This window comes from Scyliorhinus torazame, chromosome 1 (genome assembly GCF_047496885.1).
Source record: "Scyliorhinus torazame isolate Kashiwa2021f chromosome 1, sScyTor2.1, whole genome shotgun sequence".
Taxonomy (NCBI): Eukaryota; Metazoa; Chordata; class Chondrichthyes; order Carcharhiniformes; family Scyliorhinidae; genus Scyliorhinus; species Scyliorhinus torazame.
In genome coordinates this window covers 350,951,063-350,966,772 of record NC_092707.1, presented here as the reverse complement: position 1 = coordinate 350,966,772, position 15,710 = coordinate 350,951,063, and the positions used below count along the sequence as shown (strand labels likewise).

General features: G+C 48.1%; 1 non-coding gene across 1 annotated transcript; it reads left to right on the top strand.

The window, feature by feature from the left end:
- Positions 1 to 5,853: 5,853 nt before the first annotated feature.
- LOC140430837 (U2 spliceosomal RNA) lies at positions 5,854 to 6,035 on the top strand. Its single transcript, XR_011949562.1, has one exon. It is a non-coding gene; the product is annotated as a U2 spliceosomal RNA (small nuclear RNA).
- Positions 6,036 to 15,710: the final 9,675 nt, after the last annotated feature.

The window sequence follows — 15,710 nt, the reverse complement described above, 5'->3', positions numbered from 1 at the left end:
TAATGATGACTTCGACCTTCATCCACTTCTGGTGGGAGTCCAAGATCAACTTTGATGGCGAGCTGGGGGATTTCCTCGAACACGTCCTGATTGATGTTTGTATAATGGTTTAGGAGTCCTTTGACGTCTTCTTTCCATCGAAGACTGATGTTTACTCGGTCACTCAAAAGGGTTCTATCCTTACTCCACACCGATTTGAGGCCTAGGTGTTGGGTCCATATAATTCCTTCTGGCATTCAAGAAAGCCGGATGTTGTGCTTGTCAATGAGGAGTTGCAGCTCCTTAGCTTTCTCAGTCCACCATTGGTTCTAGGTTTCCCTAGTTCTCCTTAGTACCTTCATCTTGACTGATTGATGAGCCCTCCTCTTTGCCTTGCTGGTGATGTAATTTTACCAGGCGTGGAGAACTTTCCTCTCCCTGTAGATGAGGTCTTGGATGGTGTGGCCGTTCTCATCGAACCAGTCTTGGTGTTTGTCATGATATTCATGTGAACATCACAGCACATACACACACACATAATGATGGACAGATCAACAGACCAATCAACACACACAACACGACAGCCAATCACGGACACGAGCATACACAGTACAAAGCAGGGAACACGACACTTCCTGGGCACTCGAGCAGGAGAGAACTCAGGGCACAGACCTCATTGCCAGCCACTCAGAGGTTCACCATGTGCTGAATACCAGAGTTTACTGTGTTTATAGTTCAATGAAATAAAACTGTGTTGTACCATACGCAACCGTGTTGGTTCGTCTGCGTGTGAGAGTACCCAACACTTCATGGTACCAGAAGTGAATTGACTACCCACAAATCTGCCATCCTGCGCCATGGACACCGTCAACACACCGCAGCTGCTGCAAGTCGCTGGTAACCTCGGCGGAAATTGGAAGCTATTCAAGCAGCGCTTCCAGCTCTTTCTGGAAGCCAACGAAAGAGGGAGCACCTTGGACACCAGAAAGATCGCCATCCTCCTCACCACCGCAGGGCAGCACGCCATCCATATCTACAACTCCCTGGTGTTCGCGGAAGGCGAGGACAAATCCAAATACGAGACGGTCCTTCTCAAGCTCGATCAACACTTCAACGTCGAGGTCAACGAAACCTTCGAGAGATATGTCTTCCAGCAGCGCCTGCAAGGTAAGGATGAGCTCTTTCAGTCATTCCTCACCCATCTCCGCATCCTCGCGCAGTCCTGTGGTTACGACACCACCTCAGAGTCCATGATTCGGGACCAGATCGTTTTTGGGGTCGCCTCGGGCACCTTACGCCAGCAGCTTTTATAAATAAAAGGCCTCACCTTAGCCTCCTCAATCGAAGCCTGTGTCCTGCACAAAAACGCGACTAGCCGCTATGCACAATTTCAGGCGACCGAATCGGCGGGGGGGTCCTACGCGGCCGGATCAGCGAGCCAGGTGCCCCACGAGGCCGTACGGGTCCAGGCGATCGGGTTTCTCCCGGCCCGTGGCCTGGACGACGTCGGCAATTTCGAAGGCTTTTCAGGGCCTCCCGCGCTTGTGCGCGCCAAAACCTAGGGCAACACTGAGGGAAGTGATGTGCAGGCGCGCCCGACGCAAGATCGAACTGCGCATGCGCAGTGGCGCAACGAACATCATGATGTCACGACGTGCGGCAACTGTGGAGCTGCACATTTAAAGCGGCAATGTCCCGCAGGAACCCACCAATGCAAGGTGGGCCACTACGCTGCTTACTGTCGAGCAGCTCAACCTGTCAATCTTCCACTATTCCGACAACCTCGCAGGGACATGCGGACCATTCAGCCTCCCCATTACAAATCTTGCCCAGACGACATCCAGACCGGTGACACAGATGACCGAGACGCCTTCCGTGTTGCGGTCATTGATGGGAACCGAGTTAACACGATCAATCCGGGTGATGAATGGTGTGCCACCCTGAAGGTCAACCGATCGTCGATAACTTTCCGCCTGGACACTGGCACCTCCGCCAACCTCATAGCATGGTCGGCCTTCTACGTCATGAAGGTCAGACCACCAATTTGGCCGTCCCGGTGAAGGATGGTCGACTACAACGGGAACGTTATCGCGGCTATGGGATCCTGCCAGCTCCAGGTGACACACAAAACACACACGGCCACACTCTCATTCGAGATAGTCCGCTCATCGAAAGATTCCCTGCTAGGCGCACAGGCATGCAAGGCTCTCCACCTCGTGCAACGAGTCCACTCTCTCTCTCCAGACGGAACGTCTGACTTCCCGGATGCAGAGTTTAACACACAGCTCCAATCGCTCCTCGCCCTCAACCAGGAGGCATTCGAGGGCATGGGAACACTGCCATTCACCTATAGAATTCGGCTCAAACCAGACGCCACCCTGGTCATTCACGCACCTCACAGGGTCCCTGTGCCACTCAAAGACCGCCTCAAGCAGCAGCTGCAGGATCTCCAGGACCAAGGGGTCCTATCCAGGGTCACGGAGCCCACCCCATGGGTCAGCTCCATGGTGTGTGTCAAGAAGCCCTCCGGCGAGCTCCGGATCTGTATTGACCCAAAAGACCTCAGTAACAATATTATGAGGGAACATTACCCCATACCCAACGGGAAAAGATCACGGGTGAAATGGCCCAGGCGAAAATATTTACCAAACTGGATGCCTCTAAAGGCTTTTGGCAGATCCAAGTAGATCCCTCCAGCCGAAAGCTGTGCACTTTCAACACCCCTTTCGGCAGGTTCTGCTACAACCGAATGCCATTTGGCATCATCTCGGCATCCGAGGTCTTTCATAGGATCATGGAGCAGATGATGGAAGGCATTGAAGGGGTGCGCCTCTACGTGGACGACGTCATCATCTGGTCCACCACACCACTGGAGCACATCTATCGTTTCCAACGCGTCTTTGCACGCATACGTGAAAACGGCCTGCGCCTCAACCGAGCCAAGTGTTCTTTCGGCCAAACCGAGCTGAAGTTCCTGGGGGACCACATTTCCCGGTCAGGGGTCCGTCTGGATGCAGACAAGCTGAGCGCCATCACAGCCATGCCGCAGCCGGCAGACAAGAAAGCAGTACTACGCTTCCTAGGAATGGTCAACTTCCTGGGGAAGTTCATTCCCAACCTTGCCTCCCACACGACAGCTCTGCACCACCTCGTCAAAAAGTCCACGGATTTCCAGTGGCAGCACACACACCAGCAGGAATGGGAGGAGCTCAAACTCAAACTCACCACTGCACCGGTACTGGCGTTTTTCGACACGTCTCGTGGTACTAAAATCTCTACTGATGCCAGCCAGTCCTGCATTGGGGCAGTGCTCCTGCAGCAGGATGACACTGCGTCATGGGCCCCGGTCACCTATGCCTCGCGGGCCATGACCCCCACAGAGCAGCGCTACGCGCAGATCGAAAAGGAGTACCTGGGCTTGCTAACCGGTTTAGATAAGTTCCATGATTATGTGTATGGTCTTCCCCTGTTCACTGTTGAAACTGACCACCGCCCTCCTGGTCAGCATCATAAACTAGGACCTGAATGAGATGACCCCTCGCCTCCAGCTCAGGAGGTATGACTTCCAACTGGTCTACACCCCAGGGAAGGAGCTTATCATTGCGGATGCCCTATCGAGAGCAGTGAGCACACCGCCCGATTCGGAGGGGTTCGTATATCAGGTCGAGGCGCAGGTGGCCTTCACATCGGCAAATCTGCCAGCTGACGAATCCAGTCTGGCCCGTATTCGCAGAGGTACTGCGGCCGACCCCCTTCTACAATGTGTGATGCGCCACATGATGGGAGGGTGGCTCAAAGGGCAGTGCCCGCAGTTCTACAATGTCCGAGACGACTTGGCCGTCATTGATGGAGTCCTTCATAAGCTGGACCGGATTGTGATTCCACACAGCATGCACAAGCTGGTTCTCGACCAACTATACGAAAGCCACCTGGGGGTCGAGAAGTGCAGAAGGAGGGCCCAAGAGGCGGTATACTGGCCGGGCATCAGTGACGATATTGCCAATGTGGTGCTCAACTGCCCAACCTGCCAAAGGTTTCAGCCGGCGCAACCTCCTGAAACGCTTCTGCCCCATGAGCTGGTGACGTCCCCATGGGCGAAGGTGGGTGTGGACCTCTTTCACGTGCTCGGCAGGGACTATGTCATCGTCGTTGACTACTTCTCCAACTACCCAGAGGTCATACGCCTCCACGGTTTGACGTCGTCCGCTGTCATAAGGGCCTGCAAAGACACTTTCGCTCGCCACGACATTCCGATGACGGTCATGTCGGACAGTGGGCCCTGTTTCGCCAGCCAGGGATGGTCATCGTTTGCTGCCTCATATGGCTTCACACACGTGACGTCTAGCCCTCTGCACCTCCAGTCCAACGGAAAGGCGGAGAAGGGCGTTCACATTGTCAAGCGGCTCCTCTGTAAGGCTGCTGCTGCCGGATCGGATTTCTGCCTCGCCCTGCTGGCCTATCGCTCGGCCCCCCTAGCCACTGGTCGCTCACCAGCCTAGCTGCTGATAGGTTGCGCCCTCAGGACGACTGTACCTTCCATCCTGTCGCCCACGATCGACCATGCTCCGGTACTGCACAGGATGCAACTGCAGCGCGGTCGCCAGAAGAGGTCAGATGACACACAGGCAACTGATCTTCCCGCCCTGGCCCCTGGAGACGAAGTCCGCATCCACCTACCAGAAGGTGGCTGGTCAGCACCTGCCGAAGTTCTCCGATGCGTGGCTCCCCGCTCGTTCCTGGTTCGCACGCCTGATGGATCCATTCATCGGCGCAATCGGCGGGCTCTTCGCCTGCTATCATGCTCGCTACAAGACCTTAACCGACACCGTGCCCTCCTGTTGTTCCTGATTTCGACTTTGTGGAGCTGCCTGCTACCATGCCCCTTCTGTCGTCACCCGTGGGCAGGGTCATTCCTCAGCCGGTGGTTCCAGACCCACCCTTGAGGCGGTCAACACAAATTCGTCGCCCACCTACTAGACTGGACTTACGAGACTGTTTATACATTGAACTCATGCAACCACTTTGTTAATATGTTTATATTCTTATCGTTACAGGAATTCGCTTTATCGTCCAACATTTCCCCGTTCTTTGTTCTGGTACAACCTCGTTGTTATGTCACACCCGACATCGCCCCTTGTATATAGCTAAACCCCATGTACATGCTGTAAATATTGCATACACACACATTTAGCTACACTCAGTACACATCTCTATTTATAACCACGTAGGCACATAATCCTGTAAAAAAGGGGGATGTCATGATATTCATGTGAACATCACAGCACATACACACACACATAATGATGGACAGATCAACGGACCAATCAACACACACAACACGACAGCCAATCACGGACAAGAGCATACACAGTACAAAGCAGGGAACACGACACTTCCTGGGCACTCGAGCAGGAGAGAACTCAGGGCACAGACCTCATTGCCAGCCATTCAGAGGTTCACCATGTGCTGAATACTAGAGTTTACTGTGTTGATAGTTCAATGAAATAAAACTGCGTTGTACCATATGCAACCGTGTTGGTGCGTCTGTGTGTCAGAGTACCCAACACTTCAGTGTTTCCTGGTCTTGTAGCTAATAGTTTCTTCACAGCTTGAGATCACAGCTGTCTTCAGTCTTTCTGGTATTCCTCCACTCCGTTAGAATGAACACTTTCGAGATTTTAGGGAAGATGTTGTTGGAAGTTCATTAGCATGCTTGAGTCTTGATGCCGCACAATGTTGATCTTTTGTCGAAGCAGTTTCTTCATTTTCTGCTGCTTCTGGTGGTTTTTAATGGATATAGAGGAGTCGGTGGGCTGCCCAGCAGTCCTATGCACTGGTCATCGCTTTGGTGATGGTGGAGGGAGGATTCTTTGAAAAGCTTCTCGGACTTTTGGCTAAAATCACCTGTAGTTTCTGTTCTTATCAATTTAATATCTGATTTCCCCTATCTGGGAGCCAGATATTAAAATCATTTTTGGTACAGGGAGATGGGACAGGGTCTTGCTCTTTCAGGGAAACATGGTGGCAAGCACTAATGTCTCACAGTGCCAGGGACCCAGGTTCGATTATAGCTTGAGCGACTGTCTGTGTGGAGTTTGCACATTCTCCTGTGTCTGCATGGGTTTCCTCCGGGTGCTCCAGTTTCCTCCCACATCTCAGAGATTTGGAGGTTACGTGGATTGGCCATGATCAATGTGCAGGGTTACGAGGATTGGGCAGGGGAGTGGGCCAATTGGCCTCCTTCTCTACTGTAGGGATTCTATAGATTCTATGAAATGTTGCTCTATGAACTGCCGTATTTTTATTTATTGACTTCACAGGTGGAAAAGATTCCCCATTCTGTTTAATTTATATTTTAATAACACTTTTATATCTTCAAATACATCTGGTGCAACCGTTAGCCTGTTTGCTTTTCACATTGCTTTATTAATCTATGCAAGTCAAGTGTTTTACTGCAAAATTTGAAAATAATGTCCAATCATAAAATATTTGAATTTGTTATAATATATTACCACTTAAATATTTATGGTCTGAAAGAAGCTCGTGAATAATAAGTACATTTCTGCATACATATTCTTGATATATTCTCTATTAAAATATGCTAGTTGGAAACTGGTTGGATCAGTGCCCTTGAGTTTAGCTAAGTAAACTCCTTTTTTCCTATCGAAAGGTCCAAAATGTTAAAGGATAATCCAGGTCGCTATAACTCAGAAGACGAATCTGCTAAACACTTTGCATTTCCAAAGAAGGCAACTCATCATTGGTGTATAATGAAGAAAGTAAAGTTAGCTTCGATGCTCTGGAATCTTGGGGACATTTTCAGGAGGGGGAAGGGGACACGTGAACCTTTCTTTAAGTTGGGTAGATGGGCTCACACAATAAAGGCTGGATAAGTGGGAATGTTCGAAGTGGTAAGGTCCTGTATAAATAGAAATACTATTAACTCCTGAATGGGTAATGTGATGTTGGTTCCTGTGAATGCTCAAGCACATGTTGACGCGGCAAATTGAATGCTAGCAATACTGAAAATTACACAATCTTTCCAGAATGGTCCATCTGCCCCTAGGCATCTGGAAGACTGGAGCAAGGCATCCGGCATACGGCTATGATATTGTCCAGCTATGCCAAGGAAAGAACCATCATGCACAGCAAATTGCCCATCACTGCTCCTGTCGGAAACCATTGTTACTACTGCGCATGTGGGCAATATATTCAATGTACCACATCGTAAACCCAAACATTGAGCCAGATCTTTGCTGAGTTGGGCTAAATCAGGAGGCCTTTACAAATGGCGGACAGCATCCGGATGCTGATGGCATTTCTCATTTCTGCTAGAAATGGATGGGCAGGAATCACACAGGAAGAAAATCAGAATTCAGCAGGACTATTTGAAATTAGAGTTGAGGCCAAACAGATCCCATTTTCACTGTTCCAAAGGCATTAACCCACATTGTGGGAGCCACAAATTTATGGAGGAGACTTTAATGGGCAGCACGGTAGCACAGTGGTTAACACTGTGGCTTCACAGCTCCAGGGTCCCAGGTTCAATTCCCGGCTGGGTCACTGTTTGTGCGGAGTCTGCACGTTCCCCCTGTGTCTGCGTGGGTTTCCTCCGGGTTCTCCGGTTTCCTCCCACAAGTCCTGAAAGACGTGCTGTTAGGTAATTTGGACATTCTGAATTCCTGCTCTGTGTACCCAAACAGGCGCCGGAGTGTGGCGACTAGGGGCTTTTCACAGTAACTTCATTGCAATGTAAGCCTACTTGGGACAATAAAGATTATTCTTATTATTAAATGCTCTTGAAAGGTGATAAGGTGCAATAAGTGTCGTGATCTGAAGCTATTTAAATGAACCGCTCTTTAAACATGAAAAAAAAGAAGCTGCGCCTTTCAGTTAAAGTGAAAACATACAAAGTTGGACTGCATATTATGGTGTAGCTCAGAAAAAATAATTGCCAAGTGTTCCTGCAGTTTTAGTGGAGATCATTATTGACATTTTCCAGGAGCTTTTATTACAACTGAGCACATTATGAAAGTTTGGTGAAGTTTAAAATGTTCAAAAAACTCCAAGGAATGCTGAGTTTATATTTTCATTGACGGTTTTAAGAGGCTATTACTAGATTGGATGTTTTTAATGTTGTCATTGACGAGAAGTATGCTGAGTTTGCTTAGTTTGTTAGTTTGAAGAGAAGTATGCTTAGTTTGACAACAGATTGGCCAATTGATGGGATTTAAATCTCTGAATTTCTTTCTTTAAATATAAATCTAGAGTACCCAATTTTGATTTTCAATTAAGGACAATTTTTAACGTGGCCAATCCACCTATGCTGCACACATTTGGGTTGTGAAGGTGAGACTCACACAGACACAGGGAGAATGTGCAAACTCCACATGGACAGTGACCCAGGTCCGGGTTCGAACCCGGATCCTCGGCACCGTGAGTCAGCAGTGCTAACCGCTACGCCACCGTGCTGCCCCTCTGATTTTCTTTATTCTTTCATGGCTAGGTCAGCATTTATTCCCCAACACTAATTACACTTGAGAAGATGGTGGTGAGACACCTTCTTGAACTGCTGCAGCCGCTCTCATGTAGGTACAGCCACAGTGCTGTGAGGAAGGAGTTTCAGGTTTTTGACCAAGTGAGAGTGATAAAATGATGATACAGTTCCAAGTCAGGATGGCGGGTGGCTTGGAGAGGAATTTCCAGGTGGGGGTATTCCCATGCACCCTCTGCTTTGTCCTTCTAGGTGGTAGGTGTCACAGATTTGGAAGGAGCGGCCGAAGGAGCCTTGGTGAGTGCTGCAGTGCATCTTGTAGATGGTGCTCTTTGCTGCCACTGTGCCTCAGTGGTGGAGGAAATGAATGTTTATGATGGTGGATGGGGTGCCAATCAAGTGGGCTGCTTTATTTTTGATGGTGTCAAGCTTCTTGTGTGTTTGGAGCTACACTCATCCAGGCAAGTGGAGAGTGTTCCATTACACTCTTGACTTGTGCCTTATAGATGGTGTCCAGACTTTGGGGTGTCAGGAGGTGAGCTACTCGCTGCAGAATTCCCATCCTCTGACTTGCTCCTGTAGCCACAGTATTAATATGGCTAGTCCAGTTTAGTTTCTGATCAATGGTAACCCCCAGGATGTTGTTAGTGGGGGATTCAATGATGGTAATTCTCTCATATTGGAGATTATCATTGCCTGGCTCTTGTGCAGTGCAAATGTCACTTGCCACTTATCAGCCCAAGCTTGTATATTACCTATGATACAGATCTTACTGCCTATAGACAGGGACTGTTTCATTATCTGGGGAGTCACAAATTGTGCTGAACTTTAGCAGTCATCAGCGAACATCCCCACTTCTGACCTTATGATGGAAGGAAGGTCATTGATGAAGCAGCTAAGATGGTTGGGCCTAGGACACTATGTTGAGGAACTGCTGCACTGATGTCCTGGGACTGAGATAATTGACCTGCAACAACCACAATTATCTTCCTTTGTGCTAAGTATGACTCCAAACAGTGGAAGGTATTCCCCTTATTCGCATTGACTCCAGTTTTGCTAGGGCGACTTGATGCCACACTTGGTCAAAAGCTGTCAAAGGCAGTCACTCTCACAATTAGAATTCAGCTCTTTTGTCCACAGTTGGACCAAGGTTGTAACGAGATCAGGAGCTGAGTGACCAGACAGAACCCAAACTGAGAAGCGAGTAGACCACTGCTAAATAAGTGTCACTTGATAGCACTGTCAATGACACTTACCATCACTTTGCTGATGGTCAAAAGTAGACTGACGGGGTGGTAATTAGCCACAGGAAACAAATGTGTACGAGTGAATGAGAATGTTTTTCTGTATCAATGTGTATGAATGAGAGCCATCGTAGATAGTCAGAAGATTCTCTTTCATCGTCATATGGCTCCTGAGCTTTGCCCATGATAAATTCTGCGTTAGTGGATTTCGAGGTACCATGGGGGATAGGAAGTAACATTGTAGACATGGGGGTATGAGGTGGCATGGGAATTATGAGCGACCATGGAGGTGGAATGGGGGTATGAGGTGGCACAGAGGTAGCTCGAGGATGTGAGGGGGCAATGGGGATCGGTAAGGGGTGAGGTTGGAGGCCTTAATAGTGTCATGGAATGGCACCTGGGAGGTTCTCCCAGGCCATTAGAGACGACGGGGTGGTTGGGGACAGGGCAGGGCGGTGCTCTGGCTCTCCCTCTGGCACCAGAGGACCTTGGTACTTTCAGACTGGCAGAGGCACTGCCAGGGTGCCAGGCTGGCAGTGCCAGGGTTCCCAGGTGCCAGGTTGACAATGCCAGGAATCGGGCCCAGGGGCCTCAGTTAAGGCCCCATCAATTTCCTCCCTGGCTTCCCTCAGTATTCTGGGGTAAATCCCAAATAGCCCAGGAGACTTACCTAGTTCAAAAGACCCAAAACCTCCTCCTTTTCGATGTCAACATGACCCAGACTGTCCACACACCCTACCCAAGGATCATCTTCCACAAAGTCCTTTTCTTTGGTGAACACTGATGTAAAGTACTCATTTAGTACCTCGCCCATTTCCTCTGGCTCAACAATAGATTCCCCCCACTGTCCTTAAGTGGTCCAATCCTTTCCCTGGCCACCCTCCTGCTTGCTACATACAAATAAAAAGCTTTGGGATTCACCTTAATCCTACTTGCCAAGGACTTTTCATGACCCCTCCTAGCCCTCCTAATTTCCCGCTTAAGTACCTTCCTACTTTCTTTATACTCCTCAAGGGTTTCTACCCTTCTAGACCGTACAAAAGCCTCCTTTTTCTTTTTGAGGAGGTTCACAATATCCCTCGTTATCCAAGGCTCCCTAAACTTAAGAACATAAGAACTAGGAACAGGAGTAGGCCATCTGGCCCCTCGAGCCTGCTCCGCCATTTAATGAGATCATGGCTGATCTTTGTGGACTCAGCTCCACTCTCCGGCCTGTACACCATATCCACGAATCCCTTTATTCTTTAGAAAGGTATCTATCTTTTTCTTAAAAACGTTTAAAGAAGGAGCCTCAACTGCTTCACTGGGCAAGGAATTCCAGAGATTCACAACCCTTTGGGTGAAGAAGTTCCTCCTACACTCCATCCTAAATCTACTTCCCCTTATTTTGAGGCTATGCCCCCTAGTTCTGCTTTCCCCGACCAGTGGAAACAACCTGCCCGCATCTATCCTATCTATTCCCTTCATAATTTTATATGTTTCAATAAGATCCCCCCGCATCCTTCTAAACTCCAATGAGTACAGTCCCAGTCTACTCAACCTCTCATCATAATCTAATCCCCTCAACTCTGGGATCAACCTAGTGAATCTCCTCTGCACTCCCTCCAGTGCCAATATGTCCTTTCTCAGGTAAGGAGACCAAAACTAAACACAATACTCCAGGTACAGCCTCACCAACACCCTATACAATTGCAGCATAAGCTCCCTAGTCTTGAACTCCATCCCTCTAGCAATGAAAGACAAAACTCGATTAGCCTTCTTAATCACCTGTTGCACCTGCACACCAACTTTTTGCGACTCATGCACCAGCACACCCAGGTCCCTCTGCACAGCAGCGTGTTTTAACATCTTACCGTTTAAATAATAATCCATTCTGCTGTTATTCCTCCCAAAATGGATAGCCACACACTTGGCAACATTGAATTCCATCTGCCAGACCCTAGCCCATTCACCTAACCTATCCAAATCCTTCTGCAGACTTCCGGTATCCTCTGCACTTTTTGCTTTACCACTCATCTTAGTGTCGTCTGCAAACTTTGACACATTGCACTTGGTCCCCAACTCCAAATCGTCTATGTAAATTGTGAACAACTGCGGGCCCAACACTGATCCTTGAGGGACCCCACTAGTTACAGGTTGCCAACCAGAGAAACACCCATTTATCCCCACTCTCTGCTTTCTGTTAGTTAACCAATCCTCTACCCATGCTACCACTTTACCCTCAATGCCATGCATCTTTAGTTTATGCAGCAACCTTTTGTGTGGCACCTTGTCAAAAGCTTTCTGGAAATCCAGATATACCACATCCATTGGCTCCCCATTATCTATTGCACTGGTAACGTCCTCAAAGAATTCTACCAAATTAGTCAGACACGACCTACCCTTTGTGAACCCATGCTGCGTCTGCCCAATGGGACAATTTCCCTCCAGGTGCCCCGCTATTTCCTCCTTAATGATAGATTCCAGCATTTTCCCTACAACCGAAGTTAAGCCTACCGGCCTATGATTACCCGCTTTCTGACGACCTCCTTTTTTAAACAGTGGTGTCACGTTTGCTACTTTCCAATCCTCTGGGACCACCCAAGAGTCTAGTGAATTTTGATAAATTATCACTAGTGCGTTTACAATTTCCCTAGCCATCTCTTTTAACACTCTGGGATGCATCCCATCAGGGCCAGGAGACTTGTCTACGTTTAGCCCCATTAGCTTGCCCAATACTGCCTCCTTAGTGATTACAATCATCTCAAGGTCCTCACCTATCATATCTTTATTTCCATCAGTCACTGGCATGTTATTTGTGTCCTCCACTGTGAAGACTGACCCAAAAAACTTGTTCAGCTCCTCAGCCATTTCCCCGTCTCCTATTATTAAATCTCCCTTCTCATCTTCCAAAGGACCAATATTTACCGTAGCCATTCTTTTTTGTCTCATATATTTGTAGAAGCTTTTACTATCTGCTTTTATGTTCTGAGCCAGTTTACTTTCATAGTCTACCTTACTCTTCTTTATAGCTTTTTTAGTAGCTTTTTGTTGTCCCCTAAAGACTTCCCAGTCCTCTAGTCTCCCACTAATTTTTGCCACTTTGTATGTTTTTTCCTTCAATTTGATACTCTCCCTCACCTCCTTAGATATCCACGGTCGATTTACCCCCTTTCTACCGTCTTTCTTTTTTGTCGGTATGAACCTTTTCTGAACACTGTGAAAGATCGCTCGGAAGGTTCTCCACTGTTCCTCAACTGCTTCACCATGAAGTCTTTGCCCCCAGTCTACCTTAGCTAGTTCTTCTCTCATCCCATTGTAATCGCCTTTGTTTAAGCTCAAAACACTAGTGTTTGATTTTACCTTGTCATCCTCCAACTGTATTTTAAATTCCACCATATTGTGGTCGCTCCTTCCAAGAGGATCCCGAACTATGAGATCATTAATCAATCCTGCCTCATTACACAGGACCAGATCTAGGACCGCTTGTTCCCTTGTAGGTTCCATTACATACTGTTCCAGGAAATTATCCCAGGCACATTCTAAAAACTCCTCCTCAAGGCTGCCTTTACTAACCTGGTTCAACCAATCGATATGCAGATTAAAATCTCCCATGATAACCGCTGTACCATTTCAACATGCATTTGTTATTTCTTTGCTTATTGCCTGCCCTACCATCCTGTAACTATTTGGTGGCCTATAGACTACTCCTATCAGTGACCTTTTCACCTTACTATTCTTGATTTCCACCCAAATTGATTCAACCTTGTCCTCCATAGCACCAATATCATCCCTTACTATTGCCCGGATGCCATCCTTAAACAACAAAGCTACACCACCGCCCTTACCGTCCATTCTATCCTTTCGTATAGTCTGATACCCTTGGATATTTAACTCCCAGTCGTGACCATCTTTTAACCATGTTTCAGTAATGGCCACTAAATCATAGTCATTCACGATGATCTGCGCCATCAACTCATTTACCTTATTTCGTATACTACGAGCATTCAGGTAAAGTACACTTATGCTGTTTTTTATGTCTTTGTTATGAATCCTAACACCTTGATCAGTAACTTTTCGCAAATTATTTTTCCTCTTACCCTTTCTCCTAATTTTCCTTGTCTTTGAACCCATATCTCTACATAATAACCTATCACGTAACCTGCTGCCTTTATCTCCATTAACCATTATACTGTCCATAGCTTTACACTTCTCTTCCCCCCAACTTGCTAGTTTAAAGTCCTTGTGACCAACCTATTTATCCTATTCGCTAGAACACTGGTCCCAGAATGGTTCAGGTGAAGACCATCCCAACGGTACAGGTCCCTCCTGCCCCAGTACTGATGCCAATGCCCCATGAAATGGAATCCCTCTTTCCCGCACCACTCCTTTAGCCACATGTTAATTTCCCTAATTTTCTCAACCCTATGCCAATTGGCACGTGGCTCGGGTAGTAATCCAGAGATTATAACCCTGGAGAACCTGTTCTTTAATTTAGTCCCTAGTGTTTGATAATCCCCAAACAGGTCCTCTTTCCTAGTCTTACCTATGTTGTTAGTCCCAACATGGACCACAACAACTGGATCCTCCCCCTCCCTCTCCAAAATCCTTTCAAGCCGATCAGAGATGTCCCTCACCCTAGCACCGGGCAGGCAACATACCATGCGGGACTCTCGATCTGGCTTACAAAGGATGCCATCAATCCCCCTAATTATAGAATCCCCTACAACTACCACTTGTCTTTTTGCTCCCCCCTCTTGAATGGCTTCCTGTACCACGGTGCAGTGGTCAGTCAACGCATCCTCCCTACAGCCCTCTTCCTCATCCACACAGGGAGCAAGTACCTCATACCTGTTGGACAAGGTCAAGGGCGGAGGCTCCTCAACTCCTAAACTCAGGATCCCCCTACCTGCCTCCCTTGCAGTCACACCACTCTGTTCCTGACCACTGTCCGAATTAACAGTACTTATTCTACCGGGTGTGACTGCCTCCTGAAACAAAGGGTAATTTTCCCCCTCCCTGATGTGCCGCAGTGTGTGTAGCTCGGTCTCCAGCTCATCAATTCTGAGCCGAAGTTCCTCGAGCAGCCAACACTTGCTGCAGATGTGGTCACTGGCGGTCTCAAAGGGATCCACCAGTTCCATCATCATACAGCAACAGCACATCATCTGTCCAGCCATATTCAATTAGTTAATTAATTTAAATAATAATTTTTATTTTTAATTTTTTTATATAACCTCAAGGATAAACCCGAACACCAACAAAAACACAGCCCTCTCTCGCCACTCACCCGAACTCAGTCACTAACCTAAACTCAGATGCACTCTGTTCCAATCAGCACAGTCACTCACCTAAACTCAGATGCACTCTGTTCCAATCAGCACAGTCACTCACCTAAACTCAGATGCACTCTGTTCCAATCAGCACTCCGTGTCTAAAGGCACTCCTGCCACACCTTTTGTGCACTCACCTCTCCCAGCACTGTCCCGGCTCTCTCCTCCCGCGCTTTTTAAATCTCCCGTCTCTCTCCTCCCGCGCTGTTTTCGCCGTCCCGGCTCTCTCCCCTCTTGCGCTGTTTTTCGCTGTCCCGGCTCTCTCTCCTCCCGTGCTTTTTAAACCTCCCGGCTCTCTCCTCCCGCGCTGTTTTCGCTGTCCCGGCTCTCTCTCCTCTCGCGCTGTTTTCGCTGTCCCGGCTCTCTCTCCTCCCGCGCTTTTAAAATCTCCCGACTCTCTCCTCCCGCGCTGTTTTCGCTGTCCCGGCTTTCTCTCCTCTCGCTCTGTTTTCGCAGCACGAATCCCACACTTATCCTTTGTTCTCTCAGGAACATAACTTTCCTGAATCCTAATCAACTGTCGCTTGAAAGACTCCACATGTCCGATGTTGATTTACCCTCCAACAGCCGCACCCAATCAAAATTCTTCAATTCCTGTCTAATGTTATCGTAGTTTGCCTTTCCCCAGTTTAGCACCTTCATGTAATCAGAGCCCTGAACCAATGTTAATGGTGTCCCTGT